Raw genomic sequence first — 19,083 nt, 5'->3', positions numbered from 1 at the left:
TTTGCAGAGACCTTCATTATAAGCTAAAACAATCTGGAGATGCACCCGGAGCAATTTCATTTCCCTTTCTGTCACACTCTTCCGAAAGAAATCCTCTCAGACAAGTGTGCACGGGCACGCAGTTACATGTTTGGCAGCGTTTAGTGATTAGAGAAACGAGGCCCAAGTTGCTATGGATGCTCGTGGGCGCTCTTATACGCTTGCATTGCAACGGCAATAATAATTTAGTAAGCCACCTCATGCCTGCCAGCTCCACATGCAGCCACCTGTAACAGTTACTTTCTCCGCTACTCGAATCGTTTACACTAATGGCGAATTCCACTGGGAGTACAGGAGCAGTGCGCCGCGCAGTGCGGAGTCGGATGGCAGCGCAGTGAGAGCAGGGACACTCGAACTGCCACTGGAATGCGGGGTGCATCCGGAGAGCAGGTGGGAGGGGGACGTGCGAGAAGAAATGCACCATGTGACTAAAGCAGCCGATGTCCGAGCAATATCTTCGGCAGAGCGGCAAAACACGAGTGATCGTGTTGTGATCTTTCGGGCGGAACGCTGTCACCGTTTGCGGCCACGTATTACATCATCATCTTCATCATCATCCTATATTTATGGCCACTGCAGGACGAAGGCCTCTCCCTGCGATCTCCAATCATCCGTGTCTTGTGCTAGCTGATTCCAACTTGCGCCTTGGAGATTAACTTGGAGGTTAACAAAGAAGCTCGACAACAAATTAAGGACCGCACAAAGAGCGATAGAACAAAAATTGATAAGACCTAACGTTAAGAGACAGGAAGAGAGCGGTGTGGATCAGAGAGCAAACGGGGATAGCTGATATTCTGATTGACATTAAGAGGAGAAAATGGAGTCATGTAATGCGTAGGATGGATAACAGGTGGACCATTAGAGTTACAAAATGTATACCAAGAGAAGGGAAGCGCAGTCGTGGACTGCAGACAACTTGGTGGAGTGATGAAGTTAGGAAATTTGCAGGCGTACTACATACTTTTGTGCAAAGACGACGCACCCCACAACGTTTCCACCTGCGAAGATTATCTGAAACTGCAACTTGAATCTGAAGTTGAGCTCCAGCAGCTTTCGCTGCTCTCACTGTCGAGCGTCTCAAGCACTTCAGCAAGGTGAAGACGCTTTGCTTCCACTGTCCCCCGCGCATCCGACGAGAAGCAAGGCGGACTATAGAAATGTTAGGCAATGTTGCTGAATCGCTGCGAAGCTCGCTTGTATCACCGACGTCAAAATCACCGGGCCAAAACACCAACTACGCTTGGCTGCCGCCAATGCCGCCGCGCTTGCCGGCTGAAGCAAAATAAAAGCAAATGAGAATATGACGTTTAAGTCACGTGACTTTCTCCGTACTCCGCTTTTCAGGCGAGAGCAGTTCGGACTGCTCCCGGCGCAGCGAAACTGCTCACGGTCTACCACTGGATGACGGCGCTCCCACTCCTGTTCGACCACTGAAACACGCCGCCTCTGGAAAGAGCACTTTCAGCGTGATATTGAGTGCTCCTGTTCTCCCAATGGAATTCGCCATAAGCGAGCGCCTCTCATGCCAGCCACATATCGTAGATGGCGACTGACATAGTTGGGCAATACAGGGGGTCGGGGGAATAGAGAGAGTGAAGACGGGTTCTCAGCCCGTACATTCGCACCTACCTTTCCGACACGACGCAGTGCAGTAGCGCTGAATGAACCGCCGTGAGTCACCAACGTAAAGAAAGTCTGCAGCCTCGTACCAGGAATTGTCTCTGCCTTTTCGTGTTACGTAGCGCGACTGGGGCCACGCTATCAGCTCGGCTCGCCGTAGTCGCGGGCACACAGCTCGACGATTTTTTCAGCATCGAGCGAAGGCAGCACCTCCTCCGCAGGCGGCGTTAACCGACCGCGACGGCGGACCCTCTATCGGCCTTGAAGAAGCCGTTGCCGGTCACGTGCGCGGAGAGCGAGCGCCAAGCGAGAGCGAAAACGGGTGTGTAATCGAAGGCGCAGTGCGCGGGTAAGGAAAGTGTAGAATGCGTAAACGTCCAGCCATATAATGCCAGACGCGTCTTGTCAAGGCCGCGCCGGTCAGGAGCACGCCGGCAATCTGGATGTTGTGTTCATTCCGTACATTAAGGATTGCAGTAGACTCGTTTAAAAATGTATTAGGTACACGGACAGAGGCTTAGTGCCTTCTACTTTGCAAAAACGGACCAAATTTCATGCACGTGTGCAGAAACCTCACGTGTAGTAAAAGTGTTTTGGTTTGTCGGCAATTTTGTGGCGCTAGAATCAGACGTGCACAAATGCCCTCATTTTTGTTTTCCTCCGTTATACTCACGACGCAAGTCCCGTTCTCACCTCACCGTCACTTCAAAAAAATTGCCCGCCCTCCCTCGCACTCACATATAAAAAGTTTACCCTCCCTTACCACAAAATATTTACCCTCACGTTGAAAAGGCTATCACGTACCAGGCCTTCTCTCACCTTCGGTTTGCTATAATTTAGAACAAGCCATTTGCTCGTCCGGTGGGCTCAGTTTACAAATATGAACGCTTGTCGTGCCATTTCAATTGTAGAAGCCTGCCCCATTGCTTTGTTTATAGGGGCATTGACTAAACCTAAAGATTAAGCCGTCCGCAATGCTCGCGTGGGACCACCGCACCTGCCGCCTTTATTTGCTTGTTTTCGTTTATTGACTAGAAGAAAGTGCACTATTTAACGTGGGAGTCAAACGGCGAAGCAAGGCACAGCCCGATATTTATTTCCGCAATTGCTAGGGTGAGCTGCCTATTTTAATTCTTAGCTGCATGCATTAATCCACGAAGTCCTTGCGACCCCTTGGACTGTCACGTTTCACCTCCGAAGCGTGCTGAAGAATAAGCATCGTGTACTACACTAACGCGGGGATTGTACTGATATTCTTAGTAGTATATATGATGGGGATAACAAATGCTATAAGCAACCTCCCGAAAACATGGTGCATCCAAACATGCTCGTGACCCGTGAGGCGAGGGTGCTGTTCGGCGGAGATAAGAATATGCTAACTATAAGTTTTATACAGAAGTACTTACCGTCAAAGGTAGGGTAGAAAACTAAACAAAATACTGCTTGCTCTGTGAACACTATTGAGGGAACAGAAGTAGGATGCGGGTTAAGAGTTTGCCTTTCTGAACGTGGTTGGAAACTTTGCGTCACCATGGCTACAGCTTTGTTATGGACTTTTTCTCTATCATAATTTTCAGCCGTTCAGGCATCTGAAAATAACGTGCGCGCTTGGAGGTTTGGGAATCGGGGTAAAAATAGCATGCAGCATTGCAGATCGACGCCCAGTACTCCTAATCGCTTGCAGCCGGCACTTTCGACTTCTGTTTGCCCATTCAGGCACAACCTATGAACAACTTACGAGATTCACTCAACGCAGTCATAGGTGAGAAACACACAAACTATCTTGACAGGCTGAACAGGCGACTGCGAAAAAAAAAAAATTCAAAGCCCCTTTCTTGAAGATGGTTGAATGCGAAGGTTTCTCCCATCCAAACTGAATCAAAGTCAAAGTCCAAAGCCAACGACCACGCAACAGAACCCAAGAAAGGCTGAGCGACCCGATGGCATGCATACGTGATTTGATTGCTTGTTTAGGATTGTATTTTTTGAACCTTGAAGTTTTATGAAGACACATTTCGTTAAGTTGCATAGCCTTTCTTTTAGATCTTGTAGCCGTTGATTACACGCACACAGTGACACTTTCACGGACGACTCTACACTTGCACAGTATTGCCTTGTGATCCCTGTGGTAGACGGTCAGAGGCTCTGCCGTTGCTGATACACGGGATCGACCTTACGGGCATGATCGCGCTCGCGCTTACGTTCGCGTACGGCAGTCTCTTCTGCCGTGCGCTGCACCCGCGGCCTAATCATGGTGACGGCCGGGAATGCACTGCGTGACGTGCGTAATGCAATGCAGATATATACAATTTTTCTGGGTAGTGTGGCGTTGCAGTTCATATTGTTCTTATTGCAGGCGCGTAGCCAGGGGGGGGGGGGGGGGGGGCTGATGGGGCTTCAGCCCCTCCCCCCCCCCCCCGAAATTTTTTCGTGCTGTCATGCACCGCCGACCAAAACAACCACCGGCGCCGGAAATTATTGTGGATTTTGTCTACAATGTCTTTTTGACACTCGAAAGGACATTTCGGCGTGAAAATTGCGAACTCGGGCTGGATTTCATGCAAACGCCCATGCAACTAGAGTCACATAACGTAAGGAGCCCAAGCCGAGCACAAAGTTTCAAGGGATTTTCGATAGCGAGCGGGCGCGTCGCGGCATCTCGCAGCGGCACCGGAATCTACGGAGCGCATGGATTTCAATTCCGAAACTTCATGAGTATAAAGTTCTCATACACTTTTGACGCGATAGTGCACTGAAATTTCCAAAGGCGTGCTTCTGATTTTTAATTCTGGAATTTTCTGGGTTTAATGTTTTTATAAACTTGGGCCAACATGCACGTACTCGAACGCGTGTGTCTAAGCCGTTCCAGAAATGGAAGCACGTGCTCGCAATCTTCCACGCAGAGGAAAATATTAAATATCACCGCCACTGTCAGCTGGCATCTGATAATTTTCTCCAAACATTTTCAGAAAGCGCGTCCAATGTGATCGATAAGCTGGACCAGGGCGGGCAAAGTAAAATAAGAGAAAACAGAAGAATCTCAACGGCCTATTTAATTTGAGACAGTTCTTTTTTGCGGGCGGCAAGGTCTTGCTCTCCGTGGCGATAGGGACACTGGTCCTATGGATTTAAGTAAAGCCCCCGCTGAAATTACTGGTATTTTCAGAACGCTTCTTCGCATGCAAGCTGTTTGTGGAGATACACATCTGAATAACCATTTGGAAAGTTGCCCCAGTAATGCCTCGCATTTAAACCAGATGTACCAATCCAAATAATAGAAATTTGTGGTGAAATTACCAAAGAAAGCATAGATGCAAAAGTGAACGCTGCAGGCTGCTTCTCCGTACTTGCTGACGAAACGACGGATATTGCTGGAATCGAACAGCTTACTGTTTGTGCAAGGTACGTAAACAAGGATGTCAACGATATCGAATGAAGAAAGGAAGGAAAATAAGAGGTGAAAGGCAAAGAGGTTAATCAGGTTAAGTGTCCGATTGGCTACTTTGCACAGGGGGATGGGGTAAGGGCAGAAAATATTAGAAAACAAAAGAAGATTAAAAAGAAAACTAAAAGAAACGTATCAGTCCGCACATTCTATAGTTTGTCACTAAGTCCTGTTTCCTTTAAAAAGCGTAATAGCGCTTTTAAAGCAGTTCGTTCCGACGTCGGCTGGGACCAGGGACCAAGAATTGTGGCTTCCGTAAGAGGACGGCTGTCTACCTTGTCGAGCGTGGTGCTGAGGAAACGATATCGAAGTGTTTTTAGGTTTCAGCACAGGAATAGATGCCCTCTCTCATGGAGACTGCAGGTTATATGTACATGTGTACAAACTAGAGCACTGCACGGGCTCGGGCTTACCCGAAAGCCCGGGCCCGGCCCGGCCCGTGGGACGGGCCGGGCCGGGTAGAGCAGTTTTTTCACGGGCTCGGGCCGGGCTCAGGCCGGGCTCGGGAACGGCGTGTGCTTTTTAACCCAGGCCCGGGCCGGGCTTTCTCGTGGTGTGCATGTAACGTGCAGCGAGTTATTCTCGGGCGTCTGAACTCTGACAAACATGTATTTTTCGGTATCGGGCCGGGTTCGGGCCTGAGGTAAAGGGGTGGCGGGCCGGGCCAGGCGGGTAACGTAGATTATTTCCGGGCCCGGGCCGGGCCCGGGTCTCGCCATAAAAGTTTTGTTCGGGCTCGGGCGGGCAGCCCAACGTAAAAACGGGCCCGGGCCGGGTCCGGGCTGAAAAAATCGGCCCGTGCAGTGCTCTAGTACAAACTGCTGCATATTCTAGTCGCCCTTCCAGTGCCACTGCCAGCGCAGAGAGGTTTTCAAACATGAGATTACTAAAAAAACCACTTGCGCTTTACAATGAGGAACGCATCGTTATGCTGGCGCTTCTATACGCCGACAGAGACGTCGCCATCAACGTGTCGGAAGTTACTGAACGCTTCACTAAACCTCCCCGCCGAGTAAAGTTTATCGTTTAAATAGCGAAGCAGCAAAAATCAATGCCTGTAAAAATATGTGTTCCTTCACGTTCCTATATAAGCTCGTAATTATGAAAACGTATGACTGTTCATTAGCTTTTAAAACCACAGAAATTTTCACCGTTTGTTGTAACAGTTAGCATGATAATCAAAATTATCCTGGGAATACAAAAATTACGGGGACATCAATAACTAATTTTGACAAACCTTGCTCATTGAAAGCCCGGCACACGCGGCGTTTCCCAAAAACGCACTCGGATGTTGGGTAAATCAACTTGACGCATCATCTGTGGCTTTCGTTTGTCCTTTTCTTTCCTTTTTAGCTACATGGATTTACTTCTTTTTTTTAAACGAAGCAATAGCCTTCTTTGACTTGGGGTGCAGAATAATTGTTGCCGCTGTGCAGGCAGTTAAAATACGCATTTTCATATTGATTTCTGCATTCTTTTTCTCTTATTCTAGCCACATGGTGCTGTCGCGATCGCAGCATGGCCCAAATGCATATCACAATTTCTGAGATCATAGTTTTGTTCTAGTCTGGATCAGAATCAGAATCAGAATTTGATTATTAAAGGTTGGGATCGTCTGTCTTTATACTCGTATGCGTGAAGTTTACTGTCTGTGACTGCGCAATATGTTTATTTGTCTTGTTTGACGCATTATATACAATGACGTTTCCTTAGATACGTAGATTTATTGCAGACTTATACGTATATTTAAATATCTTGTTGCGAGGTTTTGTGTATACAAGCAGTGAACTTGGTTTCACGCGACACTTTCTTGCCATTTGTATAATCGCCATTCCAGAATGTTTATTTCAGATATAAGAGGTAGTGTGCTTAACTGTGGTAAAAAGCAGGAAGCGTCGGAGAGACGCCAAAAGGTCACCGTCACTGTTTCCACTTTCGTTGCTGCTACAGCTTCCAGTCGCTAAATTTAGCTACAGTTCACACGTAAAGAACGAAGGGACTGCGCCTCCGTCGGTTACAGTTGATCGGTGCGACTGCTTTTATTGCGATAGCAATTATATGGACACTCCAAGCAGATTTCTGCTGTCGGCGTCGCCATGAGGTTCCGTATCAAGTCCAGTGGCGATGAAATCGTCGCCGCGCGCCGTGTGCTGTAAGTGCGAGTGAAAACGCGCGAGGGACGCGTGCTTTCACGGGGAGCGAACGCACGGCGGAGAGTAAACGCGACTTTCCAGTGGAAGGTGAGCGGTGGGCGAAGAGGGCATCGAGGCACCCTAGACAGCGTGTGCGTGCCCGCTCTCCCACTGCGGCGCATGCGCGCAGCCCTGCCGGCCTCAGCTACCTCTGCCGCCGACTCTCTCTGGGCTCTCGCCCGCCTCTCCCCTAACAGTGTCGACAACGGCGTTAACCGTTCCGTCACGTAGACATCGCGCTAGCGCTCTTAGTTGCCCTTACGAGTCGCCATGGTCCGGCCGCGTGCCGTTCGTTTAGAGGAACAACGCAACGAGTGAAGGGGAACTGGCGACTCAATCTCCCACGCGAAAGGAGGACAGCGCGAAGGCAGCGCGGGAGGGAGGGGTTACGGCTTCTGCTTTACGGGCACCTTGTACTTGCCGCGGCGCCGAGCGGTCGCGCGCACCGTATCTTGAAAGCGATCTGCAACACGGCACCTATCTTTGTATGCGCTGTGCTTTCGCCCCTCAGTTTCCGTTGAAGCGATAGACCGCATGAACCTTCTCCCACTGCTGCTGGCGCGCTTGCTCACGCCAGCGTTTTGACAATGGTTGTGTGCGGTCACACAAACAACGCGCAGAACTGTTGTCGACGGCGGCGGCGTTTGGCCCGCGTTCGCACCGAACGCACGCGGCGTTGGTGACGTGTTTATGAAGAACGTGCCAACCTTTGCCATACACCCTATGGCGGTGTACCGTAGCGACCATAAGGCCATGGTCCCTGTGGTCACTAAATAAATGAAAACAACCGGATCATATATATTTCTCATTCTTTAATAGTTCAAATAACCAATTACACCATCACATTTTAATAGTTGGAATTGGAAATACATAATTCCCACCATAGTACAGCTTCGCTGCTCTTCCATCTCCAACCCAAGTGGCAGGGCTGAATGTTTGTTCTTTGCTTTTCTCTTTTTTCTTTTTTTTTCTTTTTTGCGTTTTGCCCTGCCGTCATTGTAACGGCCACCCGTTTCAAAGGTAAAGGCCCTACTTCATCATCATCATCATCAGTGGCGCGCCGAGGCAGTGGCCGGGAATCCTGACAAACACTCAGCGATCTTTGAATGCTATCGCGTTGCACCCTTAAAGGCGAAGCTTAAGCGTCCTCGAAATGTTTTGTCGTTCTCGTTCGCGAAGTTCTCCAGCTGGCGGCGGTTGAATTGGCTCAACTCGTAGCTACTCACATAGTAGCTCTCGAGTCAACACCGTGTCGCGCTAGCGGTGGCGGTGGTGGTTGCTGCTGGCGTCCAACTAGGCTGGAAAAGAAGCCCATAATTCACGTGACGGCGCGCAGGTGACCGGAGGAGCCGTGAGAGGAGTTTCTATTTCTTTGGACTTGTTCATGAAGAGCAGGTCGTGCACGTCGTTTTTGTTCTTTATGTAGGTGCCACGATGGCGTCCGCTGGTGGATTGGCGCGGCGGTACGCGGTTGGTCATGGCAGTACCGGTAGAGTTGCACACTTTCGCTCGGTCTTTGCTGAAGTTCTCGAACTTGAAGTCGTTGGTCATTTCTGGCAGTGGCGGTATTGCCGGTGTAGTCGACTGGACATGGTGCGGTTGGTCGATGAAGGTTAGCCGTTTGGTGGAAGACGTCGGCGATGTGAAGTATGACCTGGTCGGGGTTGTGATCCTCTCGGCGGAGAAGTAGCGTTCGCACTGTGACGACGGGAGCTGCGGGCGAGCCCGCACGTTGTCGTCTTTTAACAGCGGAGCTATTTAAGCTCTTGGTTAGGCCGCGTAGTGCGAACAAAAACTGTGGGCCGATCCTGGAGGTTGGGCAGAAACTGTCCAAGTGCAATGGCAAATACCCCTGTGAACTAGCGAAGCTGTTTAGGATGGTCCGTCGAGTATACTCCGCAAAACCTCCGCCTGGCGATGACGTCACCATGCGTCACCTAGCAACGCTTCACCCCAGCTGTGCCGACCGCGCCGAGCCTCGCCACAGCTGCGTAAGCTGTGACGTCATCGCGCGCATCGCTTCGCCTAAAGCCTGCCCCACATTCAGCGTTCTTACCGACGTCTCCTGCCGTTGCGTCGGTTGGCGTTATTGCATCATCGGCGCCGAAGATATCACCCAGCCACATGAGACGCACGCAAACAGCGCCAGTCCAGCGTCGCACAATGTGACCAGACATATTTAACCAGAAGCAATGTGCAATGTCATTCAAGTGAACTATGAGAAATGCTCCTGATAAGGTTTTTATGCCCTGTTTGTAGTTCTACGACGCACGCGGACGCGCGCGCGCACACACACACACACACAAACACACACGCGCGCGCCCCGTGGTGGCGCGCACGCCAACTGGTTCCTACGAAGTCGCTTGCAAAAGTTGCCAGCAGCGCAGCCGCGACCACGCGATGATTGGTCTGCGCTCATCGAGCCGCGGCGGCGGCGGCGGCGAGATTTCTGGTGCGTCTTGAGCACGACGTTTCGGCTTGGCGACTGCCTCAACGTCGACGCTGAGCGGCGTCGGGTGACGAAACGCCAGCAAATGCCGGGAAAACGCTGTAGTTGGGACGGCCTTTAGCTTTGCCGAGCAAGGCGTCACCACGCCGTGCGGTGTGGTTGCCGCGGCTGGGCAGACAGGGAGCTAAACCGTGACGTCACTGCGCTGACCCACGGGACATATTGACCCTTTTCGCGGCGATCCCGTGGGCGCTTCCATGTTTGATCACGTGGTGACGCGTCCATTGCTTGCCTCAACTGCCTCTGTTGCCTCCTTGTTTACAATGGAAGTGTATGACGCCGGCGCGGCTTAGAAAACATCTGTTTTCGGAGATATCGTAGACGGTGACTAGGTGGACGACACGAAGCTTTGATCACAGCTTCAGAGAACATGCAAAAGCGCTTTCGGAGCTGATTAAGCTATGTCCAAACGGCGCAAGCAGCGTATATGGTGCTTGTTCTAAAAGCGGGGCTACATATCTATTCCAAGCTATCCAAATATTCCCCTCATGAATTCAGTCAGGATTACTGTGTTTTGCTCTTTGTTCTTTATTCGGCAAGTATTTTGAAGCAGTGGGTTGTCAGTTTCAGACTCATTGAAATTCCTCGGTGCGGCCGCTGATTATTTTCTGCCTAATCGCTCGCGGGTGTGCTTAGTTCCGATATATTTGTTTTTGCTGCGCACAAGGCTTGAAACGTAGCTGTTTTGTACATTGGAATACCTTGTAGCAAATATATATATTACAGCTAGTAACTCGCTTATTCATGTGGACCGTCACGAAACATTCAGCTTCGACCATTCGTGCGCCATCGGTGTAGTCCGTCATTTATTGTGCGTATAAAGTTCGCATATGTTCAAGTGTGCGCCCATTCACTTATCTTGATACGTCGGCGATAGAGTGGGCGTAAGTTTTCATGCCATTTAGGACAGATGTGTATAGATAACGTGCGCGAAATTTACTATGACAGGAAGCGGTGCTACTCCCATTGTCATTGTTTAACGAGCGGTACTCACTCTTGCCGACGTTCTGGGGATAAAGCCCTTTCTTTGATTGTTAGCGATACAAGGCAGGTGGATGAGCAAATTTCTGTATCCTCGAGGAAAGCCGTACATCTCGAAGTGCCGGTAACACGTTCGGACAGTTGCAGCAGCGGTCCGCGAACTTGACCACACAGATTCATTCCATTCCTTAACATGCCAATCACTATTTTTGCAACCAACTACTGCACACGTCTTCAATTCACATGATTCAATTTAGCATGATTGGAGCATGGTGTGTTAGCGAAAATTCAGTTGCATTTCCGACAGCTGATCGCACTGAAGCAAGGTAGAGGCTGTAATGGTTTCGTATTCGTGCGCGGTCGCTGAGGAGACGTATGACGCGTAAATGGCGCGCCGCCGTGAGCGCCACCTCGTTTCTCTAAAACAAACTGCTCGGCGAAAAGGGTCAATAGCTCCACGTCGCCGCCGCGGCGACACCACAGCCCCGCCGTCTCCGCGCCGAGCACATCGCCGCGAAGATGGGGGGCGGCCGAAGAAGAGCGTGAGCGTCATTCCCGAAAAAGAGGAAGCGCGGCGCGAAAGCCGCCGCGTCGCTGCTCGAGAGCGAGTGCGACAATTTCGGTCCGATCCTGAGTATCACGCCGCCGAAGCGGCGGCGAAACGTCGGTGATTAGCAGAAGATCCGGAGTTACGAGCCCGCAAAACCGAGCAAACGCGTTTGAGCGTCCTGATAATTTAATGACCTAGTGTTCGTTGCTCCTTGGGCTGTCGATGATTCCGGGGTGATCTTGCGCAAAACGTGGCCGAGTCTCGAAGCATAAACCTCGCGAAAACTTGGCTGTACCGTGATAAAGCTTGGTGGGGTAGCCAGCTTCGCTGTTTGCCCAGTCTTCGCACCACTAGTGTGAAGCTGCCCCTATTTTTTTGCTGCCCCCACAAGCTGCCCCCACAACAACCGTCCTTCTTGGGACGGTTGTTGTGGTAGCTCATGTATTGTTTGTTCTTGAAAAGGTTTTAGAAGGCATTGACGGCTGTCGACTTGCTGGTCTCGGGGCTACGGTTTCGAGCGCTGCTTTGGCGGTAGTATTTGGTCTCCTTGCTGCGGTGGCAGCAGTGAGAGAAGCAAGGCTAGTGACAATTTTTACAGTTGCGGTTGTCTAGGCAGCGGTTCGTCTTGCTGTTTTGTATTTGATCTTACTCTATGCTCAACAGCTTGCGTGTGACCGGTCATGTCGTTCGGGAAACGTCGTCTGGAAGTAAAGGATGTCTTTCTGCTTGTGCATTCGGTCGGGAGCCTTGATGTCGGCTCCTTCGTGCAGATAATTGAACTGTCGTGTAGCCTCTTTCGCCACCTCGACAAGATTTTTCTATTCTAATTCGTTTTCCAGCAGCTTGAACTTGTCCTCTGTTCTGGTGGTAATCTTGGGGCTTGTGTAGGCGATCACCTTCTCGTTGTTCAGAATGAGCTGACGCTGTGCCCTGTGTTGTGCCATAGCACCTGCCATCATCGCCACCCGTCCCTCTGGGTCCTGCCGACTAGTCGCCAACGGGACGTGGCGACACAATGCGACGCGGGTGCCTCAGCAACCGCCCCGCCCCGTCTTGATCCGGTCAACGAGTCGCCAAGGGGACGCGACGACACAATACGGCGCGGGGGGACCTCGGCAACTGCCCCGTCTGTGTCCTGCCGACGTGCAAGCAGCCCCGGCCATCATCGCCACCTCGGGGTCCTGTCGACGAGTCGCCAGGGGGACGCGACGACACAATGCGACGCGAGTGACGTCAGCAACCGTCCCCTCTTCCTCCTGTCGACGAGGAGCCGCCGCCAAGGGGATTTAAGGAGGAACTGGCCCATTGTTAAGCGAGAGAGTCGCCACCGGCCGCCCCGTCGGTCTGGTGCGCTCTTACCAGCTCTGACTGCTTTGACCAGCTATCCCCAGCTAATGGCAGCTATTACCAGCTATTACCTGCTATTCCTGCTATATCTGTACATATTTGTACATATTGTATAAAGCTTTCGTCTCATCTTCGCCTGCTTCAAGACTCCGTCTCTCGTCCCCAACCCCGAGTCACAATAGTGGATGGCAGCTATGGGATTGGCGAACCAGTATCTGAACAGCGGATGGCAAGCTGCGAGATACGAGGACCGAAGACGCCTGCTACACCACTCGATGGCAGCTACCAGATCGACCGGCGTCAACCACTTTGGCTGGGTGAGTGCCCGATGTTTGCTTTTCAAGTCGCCAGACCGCTCTAGCACAGGTAGATGTTAGTAGAGTCTTTTGTTTTGGTAGGCTATTATTTGAGTGTTTTGTTGTTTTGGTAGGCTAGGATTTCGAATTTACCTTCCTTAAATAGTGGTTTCTAGTTTAAGGTAAGGGTAAATTTTGTGGGCAAGCAACACGAGGAACGAGATCGCGATGGAGGAATTCCAAGTTCAGGACCTCATTCAAATTTGCGAGGAGTTGGGCATTTCCGCCGGCTCCGAAAAAGCAAGGAAAGAGATTCTCGACGTGATGCGAGCAGAGGACGTGACGATCGAGGAAGCCGAAGAGGCTTGGGAGATGATTGTTGAACGAAAGCTGGAGACAAAAGAACGCGAGAGACGTGAGAGGCGCGAGCTAGAGGCGAAAGAGCACGTAAGTCCCGAGGAAAAGGCAAGGCGAGAGAGCCGTCGACAGAATCAAACATGGATATGGCGCACAGCACGATATCATCTCCACACCTTCAGGGCGGGCGAGAACATGGTTAAATTTCTTGCTGGTTTTGAAAAAGTGTGCGAAGGAGAAGGTGTCAACCGGGACCTCTGGTCCGAGCGGTTGATCCTGTTGCTCCCTTGTAGTCTCTCGTGCGTTTTGGAAAGCCTGCTTGAAGAGGAGAAGCGGGACTACGATGAAGCTAAGAAGGCTTTGTTGAGTCATTTTGATGCTGTAAGTCAGGCCGACTGCCAGGACCAATTTGATAGCCACAATGCCGAGCCTGTCGAGGAGAGACCGCGTATTGAGAAGGCTACTAGCTCAGTGCACCAGGGAAATGCTATGTTGCAATCGGTGCACACGCTTATCGACGAGCGCGAGCACATTGTTGCGCCGCTGTCTAAAGAAGCCGCTTTGGAAATTGTGGCTGACTACGAAGGCCAGAGAGAAATTCTGCGCCCTTTTGATGGCAGCGATACGCTCAGGCTATTCAAGGAGAGATCGCAGGGCAAGCCGGCTAGCTCAGATGGCGTCGGATGCAGTTATGTTCTGTTAGAAGTACAGACATCTAGCGACGACCACGAGGCTAGCTTGGTTTTGCCGCCCAGAGCTATGTCGTTGCGACGAGAAGGCAGGGCACTTGCGAGTACGAGTGCCGAGACCGCGAGCTTTGCGAGCCGCGCCGAGGGCAAACGACGAAGGCGCAAGCAGAGAAAGTCGGACTCGGGCGGCAGTACGAGCCGTGTGAAGCGCGCCAACAGCCTAGCCGTTAGGAAAAAGCGGAGAAGGGTGAACCCGAGGCTAAGGCAGCTGCTGCGTTCTGTAATAGGCGTGACACGCGTCGGTAAAGGCAGGATTTCGCAGAAATTCAGACGCCGCAAATTCCGTCTGTTCTCAGCGATATCAATGAATTGTAAGCAGAGTAACGTAGCGAAGCATCAGGTATGCTCGATAGTCTGCTGCAATGGTCGCCCCCTTCGTGGGAGAAAGAAAGGCGACTGTCTAGCGGACAAAGGGACAGCGCGCCCGCGGGCCCGTGGATGCGCCGCTCCCCGAGTGTTTGGAGGCAGTAGTGTGAATGTCGCGGCTACTATAGGTACCTCGTGCAAATCCGCTTTGTTCTGGTGTCGCGAGTGGACAACTCGTAGACCCGAGAATGGTCGACCGGCTCGAGCGCGTCTCAAAGGGTGTGGTTGTGAGCACCAAGTGATTGTGAACGTGCCATGGTAGTTTAAAGCCCATTCTGTTAATTGTACTTTTAGTGATCATTTTGTTCTGTGTTTTCTTGCGATAAAGTTGAGTCGCGTGTTGAGCGTAGGAAAGGGTGGATAGGCCAAGAGCGCATTTTTTAAGTCTTTGGTCCTTTCTTTTCGCGAGACACCGACATTTTTTTAATTTGATGATCATTAGTTTACTGAGACATGATTGCTGAACGCTCAAGTAGAGAAAGCGTCAGTGTTTTCACGTTTGTTGTTTTTACATATATCTAGGCTAGGAAAAGCCTAAATGCTTAATTTCGATTGTTACTTGTTTTTGTATTGCACGCGTTAGTTCTAAGTGTAAGTGTAGAATTTTGATTCACTTTTGCTTTCATGTCGTTAGTGTGAGTTTTAGTATTTGTTTGTTTTTTTTGTTAGGACCGCTTCTGTGTTTTATAAATGTGGTGCTCGTTTTGCCGAGCGCATTTTGACAGTAATAAGTGGAGGGCTATTTCTTTATGCGGTGACAGTTGTCGGATTTCATTAAGCACTTTTGCGAAGTGGCGCCCAAGCGCATAGATTAGCTACGCTTAGCCTTTGCGCCACGGCTTTCGGGGGCAAAATTAAGTCATCTTCGGCAACCTTGATCTTTGGCAACCCGCCCCCGCATTACAGTTGAGAATCGCTTGCGACGCAATTCTGATTTGATTAAGACTCGCGCATTAACAAATAAAAAAAAAAAGGAGGTCCGTATTTCGAATTTCACTCTCCGATACGTGCCTCGTGTTGTTCGGGATTTTTTGTTGTTGTTGTTTTATTTTGTTTTGTTTTGTTTAGCGTAGCCAGATCTCGGAAAATGCTTTGTTCGATGATTTTGGTCTGGCGGTTTGGAGAGCATTCGGAGGGTGCTTGCTTTGGCCGCAGTGGTTTGGCGTTGTTGATTCTTGGTCGTTCCAGTGGACATTATCAGGACCGAGCAGCAGAAAAGACCACCGGCGGGAAAAGCGGCAGAGCCGATACCTCCAGACCATCCTAGACGTCGCCCAACCGGCGCATCCAATCTTCCGAGCTGCGTCGGACAGCTCGACCTCTGGATGCATTGTCTGGCGGCGGGGGTGCTGTTGTGCCATAGCACCTGCCATCATCGCCACCCGTCCCTCTGGGTCCTGCCGACTAGTCGCCAACGGGACGTGGCGACACAATGCGACGCGGGTGCCTCAGCAACCGCCCCGCCCCGTCTTGATCCGGTCAACGAGTCGCCAAGGGGACGCGACGACACAATACGGCGCGGGGGGACCTCGGCAACTGCCCCGTCTGTGTCCTGCCGACGTGCAAGCAGCCCCGGCCATCATCGCCACCTCGGGGTCCTGTCGACGAGTCGCCAGGGGGACGCGACGACACAATGCGACGCGAGTGACGTCAGCAACCGTCCCCTCTTCCTCCTGTCGACGAGGAGCCGCCGCCAAGGGGATTTAAGGAGGAACTGGCCCATTGTTAAGCGAGAGAGTCGCCACCGGCCGCCCCGTCGGTCTGGTGCGCTCTTACCAGCTCTGACTGCTTTGACCAGCTATCCCCAGCTAATGGCAGCTATTACCAGCTATTACCTGCTATTCCTGCTATATCTGTACATATTTGTACATATTGTATAAAGCTTTCGTCTCATCTTCGCCTGCTTCAAGACTCCGTCTCTCGTCCCCAACCCCGAGTCACAATACCTGGCATGGTCTGGAGCTTCGGTTGTTGTACGCGCGGTGTCGGTGGTCTGGCGTTACTATAGCGTTGGCGTTCACCTGCTTACCTGGTAGATAGACTGGATGTATTGCCTGCTGTACTAGCAAAGCGCTGGCGGCAGTCGGCAGTGATTAGAGAGGAAGACGAAAACGAACCCAGCTGACGGCATGACGGATCTTTTCGTGGTAATCAAGCACCGCGGTGAATTCGGCTTTTTATTTGTCATCGTCGCTCAGGAGATCTTCGATTTTGGCGTTAATTTCAGCGAGGAAACGTTCCTTGTCATCGAGTTCGTTTAAGAGCACTTGCAAGTCGATAGTCGTCGGTTCGGTTTCTTGCAAGGTTTTGGTTGCGGCGGCGATGACTCGGGTAGCGGCGCTTCGAATGACGCCGCGCTGACAACGCAATCGGTCCATGATAACGGTTGTGTGGACCACAGCCTCCTTCCCTGGTTTCAGCACCATAATATGTAAGGAACAAAGCGACTGCGCATCCGTTGGTTACAGTTCATCGGCGCGGACGCTTTAATGTAACCCCGTTTGTAATGCAACCTTCCCGGTGCACCTGGTGATGTCGCGCTTCTTCCTGTTCTGTTCTTAACAAATATCAACAGCTATTTATGACTGAGGTCAGTTACAAGCGGGCTTCGACGTACATGTGAGCTCGAGAGGCTTCCTGCCATTGTGCTTCAAAACTTCAGACCTCAAACCCCTCACGTATGCAATCTATATGTGACTTCTGTGCATTTCAGCAATAATAATGATTATCATCATCATCAGCCTATATTTATGTCCAATGCAGGACCAAGGCCTCTCCCTGCGATTTCCAATTACCCGTGTCTTGCGTTAGCTGATTCCAACTTGCGCCTGCAAATTTCTTAACTTCATCACCCCATTTAGAGTTTCCTGCCGTCCTCGACTGCGCTTCGCTTCTCTTGTTATCCATTCTGTAACTTTAATGGCCACTGGTTATCCATCCTACGCATTAAATCGCTTGCCCAGCTCCATTTTTTCCTCTTAATGTCAACTAGAATATCGGCTATCCCAGTTTGATCTCTGATCCACACCGCTCTCTTCCTGTCTCTTAACGTTAGGCCTGTGATATGACAATTTATTAGACAATGACGTCTCACGCAATCGAGGCAGTCCACGAACGCTGATGGCGCGCACAGCGACAGACACAAGAGCACTTCTTCCTCTTCTTCACTACAATGGCCCCCAGGAGAGAAGAGGGGCCATCCTGGTGACCTAGGGCGTAGGTAGAATCAGGGGGTCATAGTATGGTTTAAGTCGGCTGACATGAACCGTGTCACGTCCGCGATGTCTAAGGTCGTGGGATGGCGTCACAGGCTCGACAACGTAGTTGACAGCCGAGGTACGGTCGATGACGCGGTAGGGGCCATCATAGCGCGCAAGAAGTTTGGTTGAAAGGCCAGGGCTGTGAGGTGGGATCCACAACCAAACAAGGGAACCAGTCGGAAAATGTAGTGTAGGTACGTTACTGTCATGGCGCAGATTTTGGCGACCTTGGGCGGCGGTCGTAAGGGTACGGGCGAGCTACCTACAGTCCTCTGCGTATTTGGCGGCTTCAGACACTGGCGTGCATTCAGAAGCGTCGGGTCGGTATGGGAGCAGTGTGTCCATTGTACCCAGCACCTTCACCAAATGTGATATGACGATTTATTAGAAAATGACGTCTCACGCAATCGAGGCAGTCCACGAACGCTGATGACGCGCACAGCGACAGACGCAAGAGCACTTCTTCCTCTTCTTCACCACAGGCCTAATAATTTTCGTTCCTTCGCTCTTTGTGCGGTCCTAAACTGGTTCCCGAGCTTCTTTGTTAACCTCCAAGTTTCTGCCCCATATGTTAGCACCGGTAGAATGCAATGATTTTACACGTGTCTTTTCAACGATAGGGGTAAGCTCACAGTCTGGATTTGGTAGGGCCTGCCGTATGCACTCCAACCCGATTTTTTCTTCTGTAAATTTCCTTCTCATGATCAGGGTACCCTGTGAGTAATTGACCTAGATAATTAAACGTACTCGATCCTTTACAGACTCTACAGGCTGGAATATTATCCTTCTAACAAATAATTATGTCCCTATCCTTCCCCATGTGCCAGAATTCCCTTAAAAGCCATTTTCGGGGGTTAGACCCTCTTCGTAGGATTGCGGTGTCTTCGAAAAAACTTTTATGGTCGTAATCTTCTGAATGTTTAGTGAAGGCTCTGCGTTCTTGATTAAAGAAGGCTGATACTTTCATAAGGTAATTTGTTTCCCAAATTTATGTGTTATATTCATTGCCACGGAAATGAAAATCAGTCCCCCAGGCACTTCCGTGGAGCGCTTCCTGCTTGATGTCGCAATGACCTGACCAGCCACGAGAGCTTCCACGGTCGTGTCAACGTCGTATGTGGTTTTAAGCTAATTGTTTTGGTCTTTGTCGCGTCCCAGAAAAGCAACCCAACTGATAGAAGCCTTTCATTATTTTTTTTCTTCCCATATATCCGCATATCCGTTACTGTGCCCGTGACTTCGGAAATCTCACCGGTGAGCAAAAGTGCGCCATCGTGATCTCTGAGGCCACGCTCTACCTCAAGTGCACACCAATCGTTTCCTAACAGTGAACCAGCTATGTCTACCGAACAGCGTGACTCCAAGTCCACTG

This window comes from Dermacentor silvarum, chromosome 1 (genome assembly GCF_013339745.2).
Source record: "Dermacentor silvarum isolate Dsil-2018 chromosome 1, BIME_Dsil_1.4, whole genome shotgun sequence".
NCBI classification, from domain to species: Eukaryota; Metazoa; Arthropoda; class Arachnida; order Ixodida; family Ixodidae; genus Dermacentor; species Dermacentor silvarum.
The sequence above is the reverse complement of the archived record's forward strand: the minus strand, read 5'-3'. Positions refer to the sequence as shown.